The 19,844-nt window shown below is 42.9% G+C and overlaps 1 long non-coding RNA gene across 1 annotated transcript in view; it reads left to right on the forward strand.

Annotated features, from left to right (window-relative positions):
- The window catches only part of LOC143809973 (uncharacterized), a 57,876-nt gene extending 39,452 nt beyond the window's left edge, over positions 1 to 18,424 (forward strand). Inside the window, exons 3-4 of the long non-coding RNA XR_013222566.1 lie at positions 10,514 to 10,591; positions 17,645 to 18,424. This is a non-coding gene — a long non-coding RNA (uncharacterized LOC143809973). The remainder of the gene's footprint in view (positions 1 to 10,513; positions 10,592 to 17,644) is intronic.
- Positions 18,425 to 19,844: the final 1,420 nt, after the last annotated feature.

Here is a 19,844-nt window from a genome sequence, read left to right on the forward strand (position 1 = left end):
TGGAAAGAGCATCGGCCTTCACATTCTTTGAACCTGGTAAATACGAGACAACAAAGTCAAATCGGGAGAAAAACAATGACCAGCGGGCCTGTCTAGGATTCAGGCGTTTAGCAGACTCGAGATACATCAGATTTTTGTGATCAGTCAAGACCACCACACGATGCTTAGCACCCTCGAGCCAATGACGCCACTCCTCAAATGCCCATTTCATGGCCAACAACTCCCGATTGCCCACATCATAATTTCGCTCCGCAGGCGAAAACTTCCTAGAGAAAAAGGCGCAAGGTCTCATAACAGAGCAACCAGGGCCTCTCTGCGACAAAACGGCCCCTGCTCCAATCTCTGAAGCATCCACCTCAACTTGAAAGGGAAGCGAGACATCAGGCTGGCACAAAACAGGCACCGAAGTAAACCGACGTTTCAACTCCTGGAAAGCCTCCACGGCAGCAGGAGCCCAATTAACCACATCGGAGCCCTTCTTGGTCATATCCGTCAAAGGTTTCACAATGCTAGAAAAGTTAGCGATAAAACGACGGTAGAAGTTAGCGAAACCCAAGAACTTCTGAAGACTCTTAACTGACGAGGGCTGAGTCCAATCAAGAATAGCTCGGACCTTGACTGGGTCCATCTCCACAGCAGAAGGGGAAAAAATGAACCCCAAAAAGGGAACCTTCTGTACACCAAAAAGACACTTTGAGCCCTTGACAAACAAAGAATTTTCACGCAAAATTTTAAAGACCATCCTGACCTGCTCCACATGCGAGTCCCAATTATCAGAAAAAACCAGAATATCATCCAGATAAACGATCAGAAATTTATCCAGATAGTTCCGGAAAATGTCATGCATAAAGGACTGAAAAACTGAAGGGGCATTAGAGAGCCCAAAAGGCATCACCAAGTACTCAAAATGACCTTCGGGCGTATTGAATGCGGTTTTCCATTCATCCCCTTGCTTAATGCGCACAAGGTTGTACGCACCACGAAGGTCTATCTTGGTAAACCACTTGGCACCTTTAATCCGGGCAAACAAGTCAGACAACAGCGGCAAAGGATACTGAAATTTGACAGTGATCTTATTTAAAAGCCGATAGTCAATACAAGGCCTCAAAGATCCGTCCTTTTTAGCCACAAAAAAGAATCCCGCACCAAGAGGGGAAGAAGACGGACGGATGTGTCCTTTCTCCAGAGACTCCTTGATATATGAACGCATAGCGGTATGTTCAGGTATCGACAGATTAAACAGTCTTCCCTTAGGAAATTTACTGCCTGGAATCAAATCTATTGCACAGTCACATTCCCTATGAGGAGGCAATGCACTGGACCTGGACTCGCTAAAGACATCCTGATAATCAGACAAGTACTCCGGAACTTCCGAAGGCGTAGAAGAAGCAATAGACACAGGCAGGGAATCCTCATGAATACCACGACAGCCCCAACTAGACACTGACATAGCCTTCCAGTCAAGGACTGGATTATGGGTCTGTAACCATGGCAGCCCCAAAACAACCAAATCATGCATTTTATGTAGAACGAGAAAACGTATCACCTCGCGGTGTTCAGGAGTCATGCACATGGTAACCTGTGTCCAATACTGCGGCTTATTTTCTGCCAATGGCGTAGCATCAATACCCCTAAGAGGGATAGGATTTTCTAATGGTTCAAGAATAAAACCACAGCGCTTAGCAAATGAGAGATCCATAAGACTCAGGGCAGCACCCGAATCTACAAACGCCATGACAGGATAAGATGACAGTGAGCAAATCAAAGTTACAGACAGAATAAACTTAGGATGCAAATTACCAACGGTGACAGGACTAACAACCTTAGATATACGTTTAGAGCATGCTGAGATAACATGTGTAGAATCACCACAGTAGTAGCACAAGCCATTCCGGCGTCTATGAATTTTCCTCTCATTTCTAGTCAGGATTCTATCACATTGCATCAAATCAGGTGTCCGTTCAGACAACACCATGAGGGAATTTGCGGTTTTTCTATCACATTGCATCACATCAGGTGTCTGTTCAGACAACAACATGAGGGAATTTGCGGTTTTGCGCTCCCGCAACCGCCGGTCAATTTGAATAGCCAGGGACATGGTATCATTCAGAGCTGTGGGAATGGGAAAACCCACCATAACATTCTTAATGGCCTCAGAAAGGCCATTTCTAAAATTAGCGGCCAGTGCACACTCGTTCCAATGTGTCAGCACGGACCATTTCCGAAATTTTTGGCAATACACCTCAGCCTCGTCCTGGCCCTGAGACATAGCCAGCAAGGCTTTCTCTGCCTGAATCTCAAGATTGGGTTCCTCATAAAGTAAACCGAGCGCCAGAAAAAACGCATCAATATCAGCCAATGCCGGATCTCCTGGCGCCAACGAAAAAGCCCAATCCTGAGGGTCACCCCGTAAGAATGAAATAACAATTTTTACTTGTTGAGCAGAGTCTCCAGACGAACAAGGTTTCAGGGACAAAAATAATTTACAATTATTCCTGAAATTCCTAAACTTAAATCGGTCTCCTGAAAACAGTTCAGGAATCGGAATCTTGGGTTCAGACCTAGGATTTCTGGTAACATAATCTTGTATACCCTGCACACGAGCGGCAAGCTGGTCCACACTTGTAATCAAGGTCTGGACATTCATGTCTGCAGCAAGCTTAAGTCACTCTGAGGTAAAGGGGAAAAGGAAAAAAAAAATGAGAGAGGGAAAAAAAAACTCAAAATTTTCTTTCTTATAATCCCACTTCTGCAATGCATTAAACATTTAATACTGGCCTGGCATACTGTTATGACCCCAGTGGACAGGGTCTCAGAGGAACGTGTAAGTCTGCAAGATACAAAAATCCAGCTCATAGGGCTGTGGTAACTGGGTTGACCAAATAGCTACTCCTAACGCCAACACTAGAAGTAGCCGGGGATCATGCCTACGGTGATCGCTAGATGACTCGCGCCAGCCGGAGAATCTAACTACCCCTAGGAGAAGAAAACAAAGACCTCTCTTGCCTCCAGAGAAAGGGACCCCAAAGCAAGATACAAGCCCCCCACAAATAATAACTGTGAGGTAAGAGGAAATGACAAACACAGAAATGAACCAGGTTCAGCAAAGAGAGGCCAGCTTACTAATAGCAGAATATAGCAAGATAACTTATCTGGTCAACAAAAACCCTATAAAAATCCACGCTGGAGATTCAAGAACCCCCGAACCGTCTAACGGTCCGGGGGGAGAACACCAGCCCCCTAGAGCTTCCAGCAAAGGTCAGGATACAGATAGGAACAAGCTGGACAAAAATACCAAACAAAACAAAAGCAAAAAGCAAGAAGCAGACTTAGCTTGAAAAACAGGAACCAGGATCAGAGGACAAGAGCACAACAGATTAGCTCTGATTTCAACGATGCCAGGCATTGAACTGAAGGTCCAGGGAGCTTATATAGCAACGCCCCTGAACTAACGGCCCAGGTGAGGATATAGGAAAAGACAGATGCTCCAGAGTCAAATCACTAATGACCACTAGAGGGAGCAAAAAGCAAAATCACAACACTTAGATGACGTCGCGGCTTGAGATTGGTCGCGTGACCGCCCATGTGACCGCTCGTGACCAATCACAAGCCGCGACGTCACCGCAGGTCATTCACGCGCTCATCCTTAGGAAGGAAGGCTGCCGTTTAGTACCAGGGCGCGTCCGAGGGTGAGTATATCAATATTTTTTATTTTGATTCTTTATTTAACACTTAAATATGGATTCCGATACCGATTCCCGATATCGCAAACATATTGGAACTCGGTATCGGAATTCCGATATCAGATTCAGAAGATTGCCGACCTCATGGCCGACCCCACACAGGGGTCGGGTTTCATGAAACCCGACTTTGCCAAAAGTTGGTGACTTCTGAAAATGGCTAACCCGTTTCGCTCAACCCTACTTGACAGCATTGGGGAAAGCCAAGTAATTCTCCACCCTGGACCTAGCAAGCGGATACTGGCAAGTAGCCGTGGCAGAGAAAGACAAAGATAAAACCGCCTTCCTCCTCCCTATGGGGCTGTTCGAGTTTAACCAGATGCCCTTCGGGCTCTCCAATGCTTCAGGCACATTTCAACGGCTGATGGAAAAGTGTTTGGGAGACTTAAATTTTGAGGCTACCCTGATCTATCTGGATGACATCATTGTGTTTTCGGCCTCATTCGAAGAACACCTTGCCCGGCTTGGACAGGTACTTGGAAGACTGCGGGCTCATAACCTGAAGTTGAAGCCAAAGAAGTGCCACCTCTTCAAGAGAGAGATCGAGTACCTGGGCCACATAATGTCACAAGATGGAGTTCTACCCTCGCCAGAAAAAGTGGCTGCTATCCAGAAGTGGCCAGTCCCTCAAACAGTGAGAGAATTCCAGGCCTTCCTGGGACTCGCTGGGTACTACCGCCGGTTTGTTAAAGACTTCGCGAAGGTGGCGGGTCCTCTTAATGAGTTGTTCAGGGGGACCACTGGAGTGCCAAAGACCCAGCACATCCCCTGGGCACAGGGACAATATGAGGCCTTCCAGGCTATAAAGAATGCCCTTACCTCAGCCCCGATTTTGGCCTACGCAGACTTCGATCAACAATTCCTGTTGTACACAGATGGCAGCCTTCATGGACTCGGTGCAGTACTTTCTCAGATACAGGATGGACATGAGAGAGTCATTGGGTATGCTAGCAGGTCCCTGCGAGATAGCGAAAGAAACCCTCACAATTACAGCTCCTTCCGGTTAGAGCTCCAGGCCCTGGTGTGGGCCATGACAGAAAAGTTTGCAGGCTTCTTGACAGGTACCAAGGTTCAAGTTCAAACAGACAATAATCCCCTGGCCCACCTTGAGAATGCTAAATTGGGGGCCTTGGAACAACGGTGGGTGGCTCGCTTAGCCAAGTTCGACTTTACCATCCGTTATCGCTCTGCTACCGAAAACGTAAATACTGATGGGCTGTCAAGAGTGACTGTGGAGACTCCAGTGGGAGATCTTGATGAGCAACTTGAAGAGGAAGAAACCCCAGACTTTCGTAAGTTTAAGCCCCCAATGGTTGCGGCCCAGTCAAGAAGGGAGGCCTGTGCATTACCCCAGTCCCTGGGGAGAACCAATGAGGAATGGGGACACGTTCAGGATGAAGACGAAGGGCTGAGACAGATGAAATGGTGGGTAACTCAAAAGTGTGAGCCTGGCAAACAAGACAGAGATGATCTGGACTCTGAAATGAGGAGTGTGTTACACCAGTGGGATAGACTGGAAGTGCGAGAATCAGTGCTATATCGTAAGAGGCAACAGCCAAAAGATATGGAAGTAAAGTGGTCATCCCAGGAAGAATGGCTCAAGAAGTAGCTAAAGAAGCCCACGAATTTGGAGCACACTTTGGCCCCACAAAGACCTTCCAATGGTTACAGCGGTATGTGTATTGCCCCCGGTTGGCGTTTGTGGTGGAAGAGGTTGGCCCGCAATGTCGAGTATGTGACCTCATTAAGAGTACCGAACAGAGGGCACCCATCCAAACCATACAAACTAAGGAACCGCTAGAAGTCTTGATGATCGACTATCTCCTCGTGGGACACTCGGCCCAGGGGCTGCAATACTGTTTGGTGATGACCGATCATTTCTCTAAGTTCGCAGTAGTCACTCCGACTAGAGATCAGACTGCGGAATCGGCAGCGCGAGCCGTCTGTCAAGACTTCATCCGGGTGTATGGGTGCCCAAAGCGCATCCACTCCGACCAAGGTGCATGTTTCCAAGGCAAGGTTATGGAAGAATTGTATCGTATGTATGGCATCGAGCGGTCCCGGATCACCCCTTGCCACCCTCAAGGCAATGGAGCTTGTGAACGCTTCAACCGAACCTTACTTCAAATGCTGAGAACGTTGGAGGAGGATAAGAAGGCGTGTTGGCCAGAATATCTGCCGGAATTGGTCTGGACCTACAACAATCAGGTCCACTCCACCACGGGTTATACCCCCTATCTACTGTTTTTTGGAAGAGCTGGATGAGAAATCATTGAGCTGAATTTGGAACAGCCAGAGGAGCTGATGGAACGAACTGTCACCTCATGGGTGAAAGAGCATTGGCAACGATTGTAAACGATACGGCAGTTGGCGGGTCAGCAGCTGCAAGAAAAAGAACATACGGGCCGCAAACTGACTCAAGAGTTACCCCTCCAACCTGGAGACCGAGTATTAGTCAGAGAGAAATGCCCCAAGGGAAAACTAAGTGAGAGATGGGAAGTACAGCCGCACAAAGTTATCGAGCGAGTGTATACTAACGGCCCTGTCTACAAGGTACAGACTGAGACTGGGGCATCCACCCCTAGAGTACTTCACAGAAATATGCTGCGGCCTTGCCGGTCTGAGGTCTGTTCTACGCCATTGTCGCCTGAAGGCGCTACTCCACTTCCTGAATCTGTCATGCCTGATGGTGAAATCGATGATGAGTGGTGGACTGTCCCTGACACAGGAGGGGGTCCTCAGCCTCACAGAGATGGTAATCCCATGGATGTATAAGTACCGCCATGCGAGGACGAGACCAGACAAGAGCTCACAATGTCTCCTGCAACAAGTGTTCCTCTGGAAGATAGTCAAGCCTTGCATGACAGCCTAGAGCTTCGGAGATCCCAGAGATCTAATGCAGGGGTTCCACCAGTCCGATATGTAGAACAGTGTGCTCTGTCTGTTTTTGCAACTTTATTGCCTCCTCCATAGGTGCTGTTTCCGCATTGAACGTTCCTCCATTACACTTTGACCCTGATGCTGTGATGGCCAAGGACGACCATGATTAAGAAGGGAGGCATGTAAGAGGGTGGTGCTGTTATGGACAGTAAGGAACACGCTGTCACTTTAAGAGGCTGCACCCCCTTGTCGGGCGTGATGGAATGTTCTGCTTCTCCCCTGCAATAGTTGGTGTGATGAACTAGTCTGGCAGAGTGCAGGTGTGGAGCTGGAGCAGCGTGTGTGAACTGAGGCTGCTGCAGAGAGGACTTTTTGTGCTGATAGCTGAAAGAGAGAAGAACTGTGTCCTGACCTAGCTGCAAGACAGCCACAAAGATGCAGAGAAAGGGATTTACAGTTACCAGGAGCATCCCTAGGATCCAGAAGCAAGGAGAAGACCATGCTTCACAGAGCTGACAGAAAGCCGTGCGCACCACCATATTAGACTGCTGGGGGCCCCCCTGGGACTGGAGCTGATTCTCCAACATCACCGTGAGTTTGTTCCTGTTTGGTGCACCTGTTAGGGCCTAGTGTAGGCTTCAATAGTCAGTACACGGGAGCCGTGTGGCCTGCTTAGTAAAGGCCAGGGAGGTTATATGTAGAGTAGCATCATCACTTGTTTACATTTGCTGGTTAGACATATTTTGAGTCTGTAATAGTTGGAGCACCGTGCTATTTTACGGGAAATATAACGTTTATAACTCTTGTAAATTGTCTTTTACCATTGTATACCCCTGTTTGCATCTTCTTTATTCACTTTGTTCCTTGCCTTCCAATAAATCTACCCTTTGTTGTTTGCACCTCATCTTGTGTACAGTAGTCTTCCTGCACCATGGTGGTCCCCCGGCCATCGCTTCATACACAACTGATTCCAATGCATGGAATACATATATACTTTGGTACTGTCACCGCTAAGCTCCACAATAACCACAAAAACTAGCTGCCACCACCAATCGTTTATATAGGCCAAGTTGACACCCGTTTTTGGTTACAACAGCCTCATGATAATTCAGGGATGTAGTTTATAGAGCAAGAGGAATGAAGCTATTACATTTTATATATTTATTTTGAGCAGCAGGCAGTGTTTATAAAAATATACATAAGATGTTAGAAAATGGGAACAAAACAATACAGTATTTAAAATTACTGTATTTTTGAGAAGAAAATGAGAGTGCATTTTATAGTTCAAATGTAGCTTATCATCAGTGGAGCAGGGTCATAGGAGGCAGGGTCGCTGCTGCAGGAAGCCAGAAGCGGCAGGAGTGGGGTGATGCTGCACACCCAAGCACAGGAGGGGGTGTCCCAGCGGTGCGAGGCAAGATCCATTGATCTTCCGGTGGTGGGCTTCAGGAAAATGGCACTGGTGTGGGGGCATGCGTAGATTTAGATATTGGGCCAATGACGAGCCGAGATCTCAATCTCCGATTGCGTCACCTCTGGCGGTTATTTTCCTGAAACCCTCTTGCCACCGAAAGTCAATTGCAGCATGTGACCCCACTCCATCGCCACCACCCCTCAGTAAGCTAAATTCAGTGTATAAGATGGACCATTGTTTTCACATAAAATTTTTTTTCTTATTTTCCTCCTCTAAATTTGATGTGTGTCTTATGGACGGTGCATCTTAAAGTCCAAAAATACGGTGCATAAAAATAACACAAAAGAAATGTATTAAACCTGATGCCACAGGAATGTCTCTGATTCCTTTGAAGGTGAGATCTTTGTTTTTGTAAACCATATAACCATATAAAACTACAGTGAGCTGTATCTACCAGGACTGACAATGACAAAACTCCAACTCTGATTTTATAACATAAAGTTTATGCCCACAAAACCCCCCTTGCTGAGCTCATATGGGGCCTGGTCATGGGATGTGGCTAGGCATTTCAAAAATTATGGGATCCCCAACTTTCAGGATATCTTCCACCCTGTGGGTCCCAGGCGGAAGATATTAAAGCCATATTTCCTATAATGATTTTTGCTTTCCTTAGATATGAAACATGGCACATATATCGACATCCATCTGCCCAATATTAATTTGGAGGTGATCAGTATGCCTCCTTGTGAAGGAGAGGTGTTACGCTTGCTACTACGTCGTGCTGCCAAACATATATCTCTCATAACTATCGGAAATATGCTTACCACAAAAACCCCAGTATTTATAGCTGGACTTCGGAAACAAGGTGTCTGACTGTGATTGTCTGGTTTTGAAGGAAGGAAGCATTACCTATGAAGGTACTAGATTAGTCCCTTCTTTGCCTCTTGAATATACAGATGCCAAACTTTGTGTCTGGCCCCCAGCAGAGATCCTGCAATAATTATCTGTTCACAGCAGGAGGTCCTAGTTCACTAGGGATTGAAGTGCCTGCTCTTTTTTCACTTCCCTAGTTCAACTTAATTTAATATGTTCAAATGTGAGGATGACTCGTTTGTCCTCAAGAGATGGTTTTATAGATCTTACAATTATATTTATGACACTTTGTAATATATCTTATCAGAGAAATCTGCTTCTCTCTCTTTCTAGACTGATCATTCATTCTCAAATGGATTCCCGGGTAAAATCCGTATCCCGTGAAGACAGATTTTTACATTCCTGAGATAGAAAATGGCAGTTACTATTGATAAGATTGGCAGGGTGTAGGAGGACGCAGGAGTTCTGATTCTCACCTTCACCCCTTTGCATCAGAATGCTATCAGTAGAGATGAGTGAACATCGTCAGCTCCCTCCTTATTCGGCAAGCTTTAGCTCTTACCGAAGAAGCTGCATGAAGAACCCGGATACCTGGATCGCTCCCGATGTTCAGCTGTTTGGCGGCGGAGCTGCATGTGTCGCGGCTGTGTGACAGTCACAACACACAGGCTCTCCATGCATGTGTTGTGACTCTCACATAGCCACGACACATGCAGTTGTGGCGCTGAACAGCTGATCATCGGGAGCGCTCCAGGTATCCGGGGTCCTGATGCAGCTTCTTTGGTAAGCGCTATAGCGTGGCGAATAAGGAGGGAGCTGACGATATTCGCTCATCTCTACTTATCAGTAGGGTTGAGCGACCTTGACCTTTTTAGGGTCGAGTCATGTTTTGCGCAACCCGACTTTTTGAAAAGTCGAGTTGGGCAAAATCGTCCGATTAATGCGAAAAGTCGAGGATCGGCCGGAACACGAAGCCCTATGCACGTCAATGGGGATTTTTTTTTTTTTTTGTCTCTCTCTCTCTCTCTCTCTCCCTCTCTCTCTCTCTCTCTCTCTCTCCTCCGTCCCAGCACAGCAAATCTTGTGTTACACATTCCAAATCCCTACTGCGCACAAGCGATAAAATGATGATAGCCGTGCACGCCCCTAACCCCTATGTCATCACTCTGCCCACACTCCTTCATTGGCTGAAAAAATGGCGCTAAACGCGTCATACGAAACGCGACTTTGGCGCCAAGATCGCGTACCGCATGGCCGACCCCACACAGGGATCGGGTCGGGTTTCATGAGACGCCGACTTTGCCAAAAGTCGGCGACTTATGAAAATGAACGATCCGTTTCGCTCAACCCTACTTATCAGCAGTAATTGCCATCTCTTATCTTTGTCATCTAAAAATATGTTTTCACTGAATACAGAGTTTACCAGAGAGTTGGGAATTTTGAAATTTAATGATCAGTCCTGGCAGAGAAAGAAGCAGAATTCTCTGATAAGATATATTACAAAGTTTCTTCTTTTCAGGAGAACTATTCATTTAATTATAATGATGGTTATTCTTTAAGACTATGTTATCTATGAAATTAATATTTTAGAATTTCCTGTTTTCAGACTCTGGAAATAATATTGAAATAATTCATGTGAGTTACTGGAAAATAAAAGAAAAGGGAGGAAATTAAATCATATCCAGTAAGTATTTTACCAGATAGAAATGCCTATGTTATTGTTATTTTTGGTAAAAAAAAACCCTTAATTTATGAAATCTACAAATACATTATTTTAAAAAACACTTCAGTTACGATCTAACTCGTGTTAAATAAGAAATACAAAACCCTTACTGCCATTATTATTCTGGCTGAATCTTGTCCTCTTTCTGGTGCTTGAGAAAAACTGATGTGTAGGAGGCTCTTCTATAAATTCGGAGACACAGTCTGATCCACTGTAATCCACTGTCCACAGCTTGCACTCAGAAGCAAGGGTCTGAATACTGATCTAAACACATAGTTTTTTAATCAATATACCTACATTTCTGAGCAGCAACCACTAAGGACCTGTAGAAGGTAAAGATACACATGAAGGCAGGAGCCTCTCAAGCGTCGCACCATTTGTGATTATCTTCACGCGTGTGGTTTACAAAGCTGTAATATTTTTCTTTTTCTAATACTGTCTAAATTTTTGCATGTTTCTTGTTGTGATATTAGGCATCATTGTTATGCAATTTTTAGCAGGTGATATCGATGGGAAAATAAAAAAAAACACTTCTGTTTTTCATATTTTTTTTATGACCACAAAGGATTGCTAAAATCTATTTTAAAATTTGTTCCACTTTCTTTAACAATTATTTCTATATATCGGTCACACTTTATTTTTGGCATGGTTAACAACAATAATTTGAAATGGCAGTAGATTTTTATTATTTTTACCTACTTTTTATTTGTTTATTATTTATTTATTTTTAAAATCTATTTAGTTTTCTTTTATTTCACACATTTAAATATATATTTTTTAAATCTGATTTCCTCTCCTAGAAATATTAGATCCAGTTACATTTGAAACACGGCTTCCTGACTGTAAGGGCTCATTTCCACATGCGAGGCACACGTCCGTATCTCGCATGTGGAAACCAAGCCCTGCTGCCGGCACTCAGGAGCGGAGCTGTGCAGCTCCATGTGTTCCTATGCGGCCGCACGCTCCGCTCCTGAGTGCCGGCTCCACAGCTTGGTTTCCACATGCGAGATACGGACGTGTGACTCGCATGTGGAAATGAGCCCTATAGCAGAACTTCCTGGGTTTCCTGGGACCCCGCAGTTCTTACTCCCTCCCTATCCCCAGCGATCACATGATTGCTTGGTCCATAGGAGTAAGCTTTGTGATAATTTCCTATATGTTCACACTTCTTGTTTAGTGCTATGTATTCTGCGATCAAGGAGTCAGAGGTGGTAATAAGCCATCTCTGCCTTCCCTATGGGGAGTCTGGCTGTGTCTGACAGCTGGCTCCCCGCTTCCACAGCTGCTCAATCATGTGCAGCTGCTCTACTATGCAGTGATGTTTTAGAACATTAATGTAGAGTAGAACACCAACCACTTGGACGTTTAAAGTTTATTAGCAATCTAAAAATTGTTAATCAGTGATTGTAGCAGTATTATCACATGTTATGAAATCACATGTGTACAAAAGAAAAAAAAACAACAAAAAACACGATAATTGCTGATCTTTTTTTTTTTTTTTTTTAGAAAAGCCAGGTCTATGGTGGTCAGTTGATCATTATGCTTTGCCTTAAAAAGGGGTTATCCTGGAGATAATATTAATCTGTCTTGTAGACACTATGAATATGCCTGTACCCAATATACAGTATATTCTAGTAGCCTTTCTACATTAACTCAATTACTGTTTAGTAAATCTAGTCTTTTTTAATTCCTGGTATTTTCACATGTTGTCAGCAATTGGCAGAAGGGGTAAATCTGTTACTCATCTGGTGATTTCTTGAAAAAGATATCTTGAAAATCCTAGGTTCAGATATAGGCTACAACTCAGTATATTGTTTTCGGAATAAAAGCTGCACAATGAGGAAATAGTCACACTTTTCAAAGTAGATGAAGAGCAAAATAATATGATTGGAATTGCCCACATTTGAACTACTTTGCTTAATTGAGATAGCAAAAATTGTAAAGAATTTCCTAGTTCGATTAAAAAATTACTCTACAGACTTTAACAAAATGAAATGAAGCAACACTTATCCAGGTAAACCCTCAACTGATCTCTATCTAGGGTCTATAACAGAGACATAGCTAGTAGTTCAGCTCGAGGGATGCAAAACATCTAAGTGGGCACTTTACCGGTAACCCTGATTACAACTACTGTGGCACCCTAATTGTGGGTACAGAGGAACCTCAGCACAGGACCGTGCTGCTACTGAAAAATATCTCTATACTAAGGTCAAGGCTGATATTACCTCTATACTGTGACCACATAGTGGTAGATACCAGTTCTGCAGAACATGCAAGTGATTACAGTACAGTTATAGATGGTATCTTATAGCTGTCGTTCTTTCTGATGGAGTTCACTTTTCCATCAGACACATTTGACTTGTCACATTTCCAGCACCATCATCTCTATCTATTCTCAACCTGCACAAGCTACTCAGCCTGCTACCGTATGTGTCCCTATTACTGCATCTGCTGTTTTGCACAATTACTGTGATCATCTTAGTTCCCCACATAGTAATTTCCACCACTGTGCTCTATACATAGTAATAATGCCGATTTTGTGGCTTCTGGATGGTAACATTTGCATTGCCCCCTAGAAAATAGTAATAGTGTCCACTAAACATGTAACAATGTTCCCTGAGACCCCCAATGTACAGCTTCTCTATACACAGTATGATGAGCCCACAGCTCCCCATACACATTATATTGGGCCAACAGATTCCTTATACACTGTATGATGTGCCTACGGTTGCCCTATACACAGCATATTGGACCAACAGCTCACCTACACACAGTGTAATGCCCCCACAGCTGTCCCTACAATGTATGAGAGTCCCACTCACAACAGAAGAGCCCCCCACACTGTATGATTGCCCTCACATTAGCCCCTAAACTGTATAATGGCCCCCACATAAGCCTCCAAACTGTATATTAGCTACACATTAGCCCCCAAACTGTATATTGGCCCCCTCATTATTATTATTATTTATTTATATAGCACCATTGATTCCATGGTGCTGTACATGAAAAGGGGTTACATACAAATTACAGATATCACTTACAGTAAGCAAACTAACAATGACAGACTCATATAGAGGGGCGAGGACCCTGCCCTTGCGGGCTTACATTCTACAGCCCTAAACTGCATAAAGGCCTCTGCATTAGACCCCAAACTAAATATTGGCCCCCACATTAGCCCTCAAACTATATAATGGCCCCTATATTAGCCCTCAAACTATATAATGGCCCCCCACATTGACTTCCATACTTTATAAGGCCCCCCACTCTGTTTCAGGGTCCCTCACTCTGTATGAGGGTCCCCCATTGTTAATGATGCCTCCACATCACACCACAAATTTTAATAAAAATAAAAAATGATCACATTCTCACCTAATCCAGGATCCTGATGCGTCCGTAGGCAAGGCTTGGTCAGACCAGTGCACTAATATTTTAGCAGACTCTTAAGTTCAGCACTTCTGCCACTGTATCACCAACGGAGAGCGGTAGTGCAGGGGGATAGTGTCTCTCTGCACTACCACACAGCTTATCTATATAGGCGTGCTTGGCACTCCGATATTGTAAGCAGTAGTGTAGCTCCGAGTGAGCCCCTCTGAGCGTGGGGCCTGGGGAGACCGTACCCTCTGCCCCCCTGGTTGCTACACTACTAGTCTATAATATAAGTTATCCAATTTAAAATTAAAATATGCTCTAATGGAAGTTAATTCTTTAGAAAAATTAAATGAAGAATTAATAACTTGAATGAACCCCAGGCCACTCCCATTTTTTTGCACTGGGAATGTACAGTAAGTAGTGATGCCCCATTGCCTGATGCAGTGACCTGTGATTGTCAGAATATTGGAATGGGATGTCATAAGATTCACAGCCGATGACATCCTATTCCAGTCACCTGACTGCTGCAGCCAATCACTGGCCTCAGTATTCAGATGAACAGAGAATAATACTTCATCCGTTACAGTCCTGACGAAGGAAGCCTGTGCGGCCTGCGCTGTAGACACTTGGTATGCTCGAGTGAGTAATGCTACATTATACCATTTATTTCCTACACAAAATAAATATTTCACCTTGTACAACTTCTTAATGTGCCCAGAGACCCTATATAAAGGTCGGTTGATTGCATATTTGGATGACAGTTATATCTCCTGAGACCAATACACTTGCTGCTGATTGGAGAATGGACGTTTTAAATACAGGGAGGGATCATTTGCAGGGAGAAGGGAAGGGGAGTCTTGCAGATATTCACTTTTGCGATGGGGAGTCTGCTGCTCATTCGTGCCTTAATGTGTTTTCAGTACACATTAGATGGTTGTCCAGTCCCATCACAATCAATGGTTTGGACAACATCTTTATGTGTATGGGTGCCTTTTGGCTTTACCTAGACTTTCCGCAGTATAACATTTTTTTTATTGACATATGAAAATCATAGCAATTGCTTTTAAATTCTGGTTTCTTCCAGTCCATGGGATTTTCTCATACTGTCATTAGTAACCAGAAGCAGAAGTAACTTATGATTTGCCACATACTTAAATATTTTGCAAAATGATAGGTTAATATAGCCAACAGCAAGTTATGCTGTTTTCTGAAGAATAGCTGCACAAGGAGGAAATACACAGATTTTTCAAAAGATCTAAGTGAAAAGATACTGGGTGGTGCCCTTATTTGAATGACTGTTTGACTGAGATAGAAAAATTACTAAGAGTTGGATCAATGTGGACATTTTTTATTTCAAACAGTTTTCCATCTTCAGAGTAATAATGTATATACATTAACAAGGGAGTTTCAAGAGATTTCCAAGCACTTTTCATATTTAGCCAACGCATAAAACCATATAAAAAACATAAAAACAGAAACCATATAAAAAATCGAAGCAAGGGTTTGTAGGGTTACACGTACAAGTGAACTAAACCTTATGTTAAAGAGGTTGTCCAGGTTTGGCATGAAAGTCTGCAGTCACTCTGTATGAGTGCATACTTGTGAATCCCCACGTTGCGTACAGTGTGTGCTGTCAGGATTCTTCGGTGTCATATTGAGTGAGGCTGCACACATCTAGTCAGTGTGGCTGGGAGCATGCAGCGCGCATTGTGAGGTTTCACAAGTCTGCAATCACATAAAATGACTGCAGACTTTCATGCCAAGCCTGGACAACCCCTTTAAAACCGATTACTTTATAACAGACTTTTTAAAATGAGGATAATTTTGCGGCACATGAGGAATAGTGTCAGTCTCTTTCAAATCCTCTGCTTGCTGCACTTTATTGATTAACGCACTATTCAATTACTTATTGACACAAAGTTGTAATGACATGATGCACTACTATGTCACGCACCATGTGGTGTGTGGATGTTACTACTTCACTATGGCAGGGACAAAAAGAAAAGAAAACAAAGTTCGTGACACCAGGGTACACTTAACTAACCTCTGTTTCCTGGTAGTGTGATGTAATGTGGTGCACTCCAAATAGTCCAGAAAACAGGGAGGCCGGAGAAGCTATTGATAAACTTTACTTGTTGCATGAATACACAAGTACATAGAGGTAAATGATGGTTTAACAGAGATTCAATTCCAATGCCGCAATCACAGTTACTTTCTAGTATATAGTCATGCAGATAAAACAATGGCGCAGTGATTCTGGAGTCTCTCCTTCTACTTATATACCCAGTCCTGACCACACAGCTGTCTGAAGCTGAGGCTGTGGTTTCTCTTTCACAGGAGTTCTGCCCATTTCCTACCTGCTTCTTCACTTTTCCGGAGCAACACACTGGTGCACACAAAATGTCTCCTTCTCTAACAATGTTAAACCAGGACCTGGTCATGTGGTCTGACCATGTAATCTTATGGCCATCTATGGAAAGCAGGGCTGCTTTTTTAACTCTTAATAATCCCCTGTTAGCAGAACCTAATAAGTCCATCTTTTTTTGCAGATATTAACTACTTCTATGTACTGAATTCTAAGGTACATTATCTGCAAAGGGAAATGTGAACATTGTGCAAACCTAAAGAGATAGCTGCTAGCCCTGCTACATCTTAAAGGCATATACACAACAACTTTAGGGCATTTCACAATGATCTGCCATTATCTTGCTCTTTCTTTATTACAGCATACATGTTTGATCTTTTTACATGTACCGTAACAACGTGGCATTATTTAATTCTTCTGCACTTTGCTGACTAATGCACAATGTGTTTACTTGATCTAGCAAATTCAGGTAGGCTAGGGTTAAATCCTAGCTCTATAGGCTCTGGTTAAAATCACCTGACTGGAAAAAACAAAAATAATTCCCACTAGGGTACATTAAAGAACTAACCATACAGAAAAAAAAACGTAAAAATGTCTTAATTTTATCTTTTCATAAAAAATTAGAAAAAGTCCAAGAAAAATATTAAATACGTAAAAGCACCTCTCAATCCTTAAGACTGAGGCTGGTGTGTATATATAGTCAGGGATTCAGGAACACATAAAAAAAATTCCTGCCATGTCCCTACCAGGGCCCTGATTATCTGGTAGCCTTCCTGACAGCAGAGGTTGGCACCCTAATATTCGATATGGCGCCCCCACTCCACGTCGGCTGTCCCTGTAAGTCCCTGGTCTAGGAAAGTAAATATGTAATCCAACATGCATACCGCACACAATGTCTATGCCACTTGCTAGTCAATATTCTCTAAATTGCCTGAGATGTCATAAAAGCTCTAATTGTGGATCTCTCTTAGTCTTTTTGTTCAGGGTCAATACAACAGAATTTTAGATGATGCAGATGTTGCCTCTATATTTCCTCAATTAGGGGATACACAAAAGCATCAAACCACCTGGCCATAGCACTGATGTGTTCACTTCCCGATGATCCCGATGATCCCGCTGTGGTCATTATAACCTGTAGTAGTCAAGTTAAGAGGTGAATGCAACTCATTTTGTTGTAATTACTGTAAATGAGAAGATGGATCAGGTGGGTAAAGTATTGAACAACCTCACATGGATTAAAAAAAAGTCTTAAAAAAATTGTAATACTTTTTATCTTTTAGATATCAGGTCCGGCAACTGCTTGAAGAGGAAGCCAGGACTCAGATGTCATGAAAAGCTATTGTTTAAAATGTAATGTCAGGATTTATGTAGCAGATCACACTACAGTAATGCTCTTCCCATTATAAAGTTCTGAAATTTCCTTCTGCGCATTTGTGTTTCATTATTGCCGAGCTTATTTAATATAGTTGTAGACATAATTCATAAGTATCTATACTATTATGTAAGTCGCCATTAATCATGATTTATTGGAAGGAATGTAGAAACCAATAAATATTTCAGCGTTAGCTATATCATCCTCACGTGTTTAAGTTTCAGTTCTTTTACATGACTTTGGATAAGTGATAGCATTCTACACATTTGAAATATCTGGGCTTGTCCTTAACAGAGAAATGTGGTATATCAGGTTTGTTTTACATATTCATATTGTGATGAATTACTGACAAAATGTGCCTGATGCATTTCTGTTATGTGAGTATTTGATAACAATAACAACAATGATGCCCCTGGTTTACAATATTTATTACACGTTGTAAAACATTCATCTTGCCCCTTTTGTTGCAGTCTATTGTGGATTTTGATGTTTGTTTAGGATCGTTATCCATTTGTCGAAGCCATCCTCTTTTCAACTTCAGCTTTTTTACAGATGGTGTCACGTTTGTATCAAGAATTTGTTGAAATTTCATTGAATCCATTCTTCCCATCAAAAGCTGCAACACAACCCCAAAGCTTGATTGATCCACCCCCATGCTTAGTGGTTGTTGAGATGTTCTTTTCCAGAAACTCTGTGCCGTTTTTTCCTCACACATAGCTTTGATCATTGTGGCCAAAAAGTTCTATATTAACCTCATCGGTCCACAGGACTTGTTACCAAAATGTATCAGGCTTGTTTAGATGCTCTTTTGCATACTTCTGATGCTGAATTTTATAGTGAGGATACAGGAGGGGTTTTCTTCTGATGACTCTTCTATGTAGGCTATATATGTGCAGGTGGATCTGAACAGTAGATCAATGTACCACAATTACCATTTCTTAATTACCTTTTGAACTGAAGAAAAGGCAACTTGAAAATGCCTTGCTATCTTCTTATAGCCTTCTCCTGTTTTGTGGGCCTCCACCGTTTACACTTTTGGAGTTCTAGACAGCTGCTTAGAACCCATGGTTGCTGTTTTTTGGTACAAGGTTAGAGAAGGTTGGGTTTTTATAAACATGGGAAATTTGCATCATATGGCCTTTCCTACCCATGATACTGAACAAGCCAGAGCCATAACAGACTAATAAAGGTCTGAATCCTTGGTCAAAGTTATCTGAGCACACACATCTTCATAGGTGCCCAAACGTTTGCGTGGGCCTGTTTTCCTTTTTGTAATTTTTAAATGGTAAAAGATGAAAATATATAACTTTTTGCCGAAAAAGTAAATGTGTCATCTTTAACTTTCGGTCTTTTAGAGATCATTTCATTTTCAACTTGGTTAAAGGGGTCGTCCACTAAGACAACACATTCTTGAATTAAATGCTTAGCCCTGATAAAATACGGTAATAAAGCCTATACTCATCTCCCGTGCTGGTGCCGTTCCATTTGTGTAGGTACTTGCAGTCCCGGGGCTGTAATGCAGTTGAATAACACTTGACGCCTGGTGCCCAAGCAATGCTGGGGTCACTGTCTCCACCTTTGGACAAACTGAACATGTAAATGAAGTCTGGACCGCACCTGCTCTCGGACTTCCTCTTCATGTTCAGTTCATACGAAGGCAGGCACAGTGATGCCTTCTTACGAACACAACACCGCATGAGAGGCCCGGGTAGAGCGAGTGTCGACACTGTCGGAACACTGCCAGCATGGGAGGTGGGTATAGGCTTTAATATTTAATTGAAGCCAAGTATTTACTTCCTAGTAGTGGTAAACAACTTTAGCTATTAACAATAACAGTAATTTTGACTAGGGGTGCAAAAATTTTTAAATGCCACTATCTATCTATCTATCTATCTATCTATCTATCTATCTATCTATCTATCTATCTATATACAGTGGGTACAGAAAGTATTCAGACCCCTTTATATTTTTCACTCTGTTTCATTGCAGCCATTTGGTAAATTCAAAAATGTTCATTTTTTTCACATTAATGTACACTCTGCATCCCATCTTGACTAAAAAAAAAATGTGGAATTTTTTGCAAATTTATTAAAAAGAGAAACTGAAAT

This window comes from Ranitomeya variabilis, chromosome 2 (assembly GCF_051348905.1).
Source record: "Ranitomeya variabilis isolate aRanVar5 chromosome 2, aRanVar5.hap1, whole genome shotgun sequence".
Lineage (NCBI taxonomy): Eukaryota > Metazoa > Chordata > Amphibia > Anura > Dendrobatidae > Ranitomeya > Ranitomeya variabilis.